Source organism: Physeter macrocephalus, chromosome 18 (assembly GCF_002837175.3).
Source record: "Physeter macrocephalus isolate SW-GA chromosome 18, ASM283717v5, whole genome shotgun sequence".
Taxonomy (NCBI): Eukaryota; Metazoa; Chordata; class Mammalia; order Artiodactyla; family Physeteridae; genus Physeter; species Physeter macrocephalus.
In genome coordinates, this window is record NC_041231.1 from 69,716,513 (window position 1) to 69,722,953 (window position 6,441).

Below are 6,441 nucleotides of genomic sequence, written 5' to 3' on the forward strand. Positions count from 1 at the left end.
CTGAGGGTGTGGAGGCAGAGGACTTCTCATTCTCTCCCAGGAAAGTGAAACTTGGGACAACCACTTGGCATAGCCACGATTTGCTATGTCTAGGGAAGTTGAAGAGGTGGTTTTCCCTACATTCCAGCAAGTCCATTTCTAGGTATGTGCCCTAGAAAATTCTCACATGTGTGGCAAGGAGACACAAGAATGTTCATTGCAACAACGCTTCTGAGAGCAAAAACTTGGAACAATCTCAGTGTCCATTAACAGGAAAAAGGATAGATCAATTGTGATACAGTCATGAAGTCAAACACCTACAGCAATTAAACTGACTGAACTATCCATATGAAGCAACATGGGTAAATCTCAAAACCACGAGGCTGAATGGAAAAAGTAGTGGCAGAAAGATTCATACAATATGATACCATTTTAATAAGGTTTACAAACATGTGAAACAATAGGATATCCTTTCTATGGATTCATATATATCAACTTTAAAAATAATAAATAGTAAATTCAGGATAATGGTTATCTCAAGAAAGAAAAAGAAGGGAATATAATAAGGGAGGGATACCTGGGGGTGTGTGTGTAATTGTTTCTGTAATATTTGACTTCTTTAAAAATATAAAAAACAAATATGGCATAGTGTTAGGATGTGTGTAAGGACTTGGATGTTTGTTATATTATTCGTTTTTTTTTAAACTTTTTTTTAACATACATTTATTTATTTATTTTTGGCTGCATTGGGTCTTCATTGCTGCTCATGGGCTATCTCTAGTTGTGGCAAGCAGAGGACACTGTTTATTGTGGTGCGTGGACTTTTCATTGCTGTGGCTTCTCTTGTTGCATAGCACAGGCTCTAGGCACGTGGGCTTCAGTAGCTGTGGCATGTGGGCTCAGTAGTTGTGGCTCGCAGGCTCTAGAGCGTAGGACCAGTAGTTGTGGTGCACAGGCTTAGTTGCTCTGCGGCATGTGGAGTCTTCCCGGACCAGGGCTCGAACCCGTGTCCCCTGCATGGATTCCCACCCACTGCACCACCAGGGAAGTCCTGTTATATTATTCTTTATACATATATGTATATATGTATATAAGTGGGAAACATTTATATAGTGCTTACTATGTCATTTGTACTATTAGGTTCTTTACCTGTATTAACTAACTTAATCATTTCAACAACCCTATAAGGTAATTACAATGATTACCCCCATTTTACAACTGAGAAAACTAACTTACAGAGATTAGAAACTTCCCAACGTCATATATTTGGTGACAATATGGTGATCCTGGGATTTGAAGGTAGTCCGGTTTCCGAGTCTCACCTCTTAACAACCAAACCCTACTGCCTCTTTTTCTTTTTTCTTGGTTGCGTTGGGTCTTCGTTGCCGCGCATGGGCTTTCTCTAGTTGCAGTGAGCGGGGGCTACTCTTTGTTGCGGCGCGCGGGCTTCTCATTGTGGTGGCTTGTCTTGTTGCAGAGCACGGGCTCTAGGCACGCAGGCTTCAGTAGTTGTGGCTCGCGGGCTCTAGAGCACAGGCTCAGTAGTTGTGGCACACGGGCTTAGTTGTTCTGCGGCATGTGGGATCTTCCTGAACCAGGGATCGAACCCGTGTCCCCTGCATTGGCAGGCGGATTCTTAACCACTGTACCACCAGGGAAGTCCCCCTACTACCTGTTGAAACACGTCAAATTTTTTTTAAATAAAAGGGAGATGGGACCAAGCAGGAAGGTAAATCCTCTAGCATCACACAGGTCAGTGAAAAAAGCAGTTCAACACTCTTTCCTAAGCTTCTTTTGCTATTGGGAGGAAATGCTTAAATTTCCCACCAGACCACGTGGCAAAATCCAGAGAGCCCTGCCCAGACCTAGAGACCATCCACCATCGCCACACAGTGGTAACAGTAGGCCAAGTTAGCTGTCACTTGGAATGAGGAGGATAAATTAAACAGTAAACTCTGAAAAGACTTCTGAAGCCTCAAGTCTTCAAGAAATTCTCTGGAAGGCAATGCAAAGAAGAATAATTAGTTCTATGAGTGAAGAGTCATTTAGAGTCTGAGCTAATAATCCCAAGAGTTTTGATTGTTGCTAAATTATCTGCATTTCAGCAGGACCATTTGAACGGGCAAATTCCTGAATGAGTCATAATCTACACAAACGAAATAAAAAATGACTCCAAGCTTCTCCTGTACTACAAACGGAATATCTGCCTCCACATCTGTTGGTGGCCTCCACCAATCCTTTTGGGTGGGTCAAAGACCATTGTAGTAGCTGGGCTTGTGAGTGATGGCTGACAGCTGCCTCTTAAGATCCTCCCAAGCCCTGCCTCCGTGTTCTTCATTCAGGCAAAGCTTGGCTCAAAGGATTGGGGAAACTGATGACTTGGGCTAGTGGTAGCAGGCTTTGCTTACCCGAGCAAGCAAAAAGCTTTAGGAGAAAAGTCTGCTGAACATTTTTCGAATGGGTAATTTATTTTTTAATAATAGAGAATGTTTTCAGTCCTATCATGTTTCTGAATTCTACAATTTTATTTTCCTTCTAGCAAGTTCCTGTGGGCACCTCACCATTCCCACAAAAGGGTGACTACCCCAATGGATAAATCCGTCTTTGTATTTCCAGACCAATTTCTTCTTCACAAAGAGGTTCCATATCCATTATGTCATTTGATTCTCATGCTATTTGAGTCATAGGAAATAGGAATAATGACAATAACAATAATATCAAGTATTTGATATTACTGAATGAAAGAAGCCAGTTACAAAAGATCACACATTGCAGATTTCATGTATATGAAATGTCCAGGATAGGCAAATCCATAAGGATTTAAAGTAGATTAGGGAATTCCCTGGCAGTCCAGTGGTTAAGACGCCATGCTTCCACTGCAGGGGGCACGGGTTCGATCCCTGGTCGGGGAACTAAGATCCCACATGCCGTGTGACGTGGCCAAAAATAAAAAATAAAAAACAAATAAAGTAGATTAGTAATTGCCATGGGTTGGGAGAAAGGGGTAATGGAGAGTGAGTGCTAATGTGTACAGGGTTCCTTTAGGAAGTGATGAAAAAGTTCTGGAATTAGATAGTGCTGGTGGTTGCACAATCTTATGAATACATGAAAAACCTTACACTTTCAGATGGTGAACTTTATGGAATGTGAATTTTATCTCGATATTTTTTAATTGCAAAAGGAAAAAACTGAGTGCTTACCACGTGCTAAGACTGGCCAAGGTCTTTACTTGCTGCAGGCCACTTATCTCTCCTAATCATCTCAACAAGCTTATGAGATACTATCATTTCCTGGAGACAGGCTCAGAGAGATGATGGGTCCACAGTGATGTGGCAAACACATAAGAGCCAACCAAAATTCAGATTTCTGACCCTTACTTTCCAAATCAGATCTTTAACTGTCACCCAGTAATTCAAGAAGATATTTCTGAATGTAACTCAACTGATAGTATTTCCTCTGCTCTACTCTCTTAGTAAAAGATCTTTGCAATGCTTTTTGCTTTTACCTCTTATGGTGCCTTTTTAAAATTTTCAGTTCGTCCTCCCGAGTTTTTGAGAGTTAAAAATAGCAGTGACAAATAGCAGTGACGGGCTTCCCTGGTGGCGCAGTGGTTGAGAGTCCGCCTGCCGATGCAGGGGACACGGGTTCGTGCCCCGGTCTGGGAAGATCCCACATGCCACGGAGCGGCTGGGCCCGTGAGCCATGGCCGCTGAGCCTGCATGTCCGGAGCCTGTGCTCTGCAACGGGAGAGGCCACAACAGTGAGAAGCCTGCGTACCACAAAAAAAAAAAAAAAAAAAAATAGCAGTGACTTCCCCCTGAAAGTCCTTAACTCTTTAAACCACCTTTCTTCTGATAAAAAGCGAAGTTTCATTTCTTAGCTCCAGGGAAGTCCCTTAGGGTCACACAACTACAGATGATTTTAAACAAAGCTGTGATGTCTAGCCACTACACTCATTCTGCTTCAAGGACATGATTACCTTACCACACAGTTCCCCAAGGGTTTTTGTTTACTCTGGCCTAAGAGGTCATTTGGATGACAAGTGAGTCAGTCAAAACCCTAGAGAAGAAAAAAAAAAACAAAACACTAGAGAAGAAAAAGACACATAGCAACAGTCTCTGTTATGGGTGAATCCTCAGACATTCAGAATTCCAGGGTGGAGACACTGGGAGTGACTTTCCTATGGCCTGGAGCTAGGAGCAGACCTAAGCCTAAAACTGTAACACTATGGTAGATTTCTCAAATGAGTCTCAATCAAAAGAAATTGATATTTATATAAAATATAAGTTTAAAAAGTCTAACTTAAAAATGAGTACAGTATCATCCCACTTTTTAGAAAAAAACTATATATGTAAACATTTATTAGTGCTAAAATAGGTACCAAAATGTTAATAGAGGTTATATCTCTGGATGGGAGCATCATAAGTGATCATTTTTCTCCTTTTATTTTATTTATTTATTTATTATTATTATTTTTAATTAATTTATTATTTATTTTTGGCTGCATTGGGTCTTGGTTGCTGCGTGCAGCTTTCTCTAGTTGCGGCGAGCGGGGGCTACTCTTTCTTGCGGTGCGGGCTTCTCACTGCGGTGGCTTCTCTTGTTGTGGAGCATGGGCTCTAGGCACATGGGCTTCAGTAGTTGTGGCATGCGGGCTCAGTAGTTGTGGCTCACAGGCTCTAGAGCGCAGGCTCAGTAGTTGTGGCGCAAGGGCTTAGTTGCTCCGTGGCATGCAGGATCTTCCCGGACCAGGGCTCGAACCCGTGTCCCCTGCATTGGCAGGCAGATTCTTAACCACTGCGCCACCAGGGAAGCCCTATTTATTTGTTTTTGACAGTGCCACTCGGCTTGCAGGATCTTAGTTCCTCAACCAGGGACTGAACCTGGGCCCAGGGCAGTGAAAGCACAGAGTCCTAACCACTGGACCACCAGGGAATTCCCTATTTTTCTCCTTTTAGATAATCTATATGTACTCATTTTTTTACAATGGACTTTTGATAATAATAATTTCCTGTTTTTTGAAAAGTGAGAGTAGGCAAAAATTTCTTACATAGGACACAAAAAAGTATCAAGCATAAAATAAACAATTGATAAATTGGACTATATTAAAATTAAGAAATGCAGTTCACAGACCAGAGGGCAGACAGAAGCAAGAAGAACTACAATTCTGCAGCCTGTGTAAGGAAAACCACATTCACAGAAAGATAGACAAAATGAAAAGGCAGAGGACTTTGTACCAGATGAAGGAACAAGATAAAACACTAGAAAAACAACTAAATGAAGTGGAGATAAGCAACCTTCCAGAAAAAGAATTCAGAATAATGATAGGGAAGATGACCCAGGACCTTGGAAAAAGAATGGAGGAAAAGATCAAGAAGATGCAAGAAATGTTTAACAAAGACCTAGAAGAATTAAAGAACAAACAGAGATGAACAATACAGTAACTGAAATGAAAAATACACTAGAAGGAATCAATAGCAGAATAACTAAGGCAGAAGAATGGATAACTGACCTGGAACACAGAATGGTGGAATTCACTGCTGCAGAACAGAATAAAGAAAAAAGAATGAAATGAAATGAAGACAGCATTAAACACATTCTGTCTTCATGTTTGGGACAACATTAAACACAATAACATTCGCATTATAGTGATCCCAGAAGGAGAAGAAAGAGAGAAAGGACCCGAGAAAATATTTGAAGAGATTATAGTCAAAAACTTCCCTAACATGGGAAAGAAAATAGCCACCCAAGTCCAGGAAGCACAGAGAGTCCCATACAGGAAAAACGCAAGGGGAAACACACCGAGACACATAGTAGTCAAAGTGGCAAAAATTAAAGACAAAGAAAAATTATTGAAAGCCCCAAGAGAAAAATGACAAATAACATACAAGGGAACTCGTATAAGGTTAACAGCTGATTTCTCAGCAGAAACTCTACAATCCAGAAGGGAGTGACACAATATATTTAAAGTGATGAAAGGGAAAAACCTATAACCAAGATTACTCTACCCAGCAAGGATCTCATTCAGATTCGATGGAGAAATCAAAACCTTAAAATAGCCACCCAAGTCCAGGAAGCACAGAGAGTCCCATACAGGAAAAACGCAAGGGGAAACACACCGAGACACATAGTAGTCAAAGTGGCAAAAATTAAAGACAAAGAAAAATTATTGAAAGCCCCAAGAGAAAAATGACAAATAACATACAAGGGAACTCGTATAAGGTTAACAGCTGATTTCTCAGCAGAAACTCTACAATCCAGAAGGGAGTGACACAATATATTTAAAGTGATGAAAGGGAAAAACCTATAACCAAGATTACTCTACCCAGCAAGGATCTCATTCAGATTCGATGGAGAAATCAAAACCTTTACAGACAAGTGAAAGCTAAGAGAATTCAGCACCACCAAACCAGCCCTACAACAAATGCTAAAGGAACTTCTCTAAGTGGGAAACACAAGAGA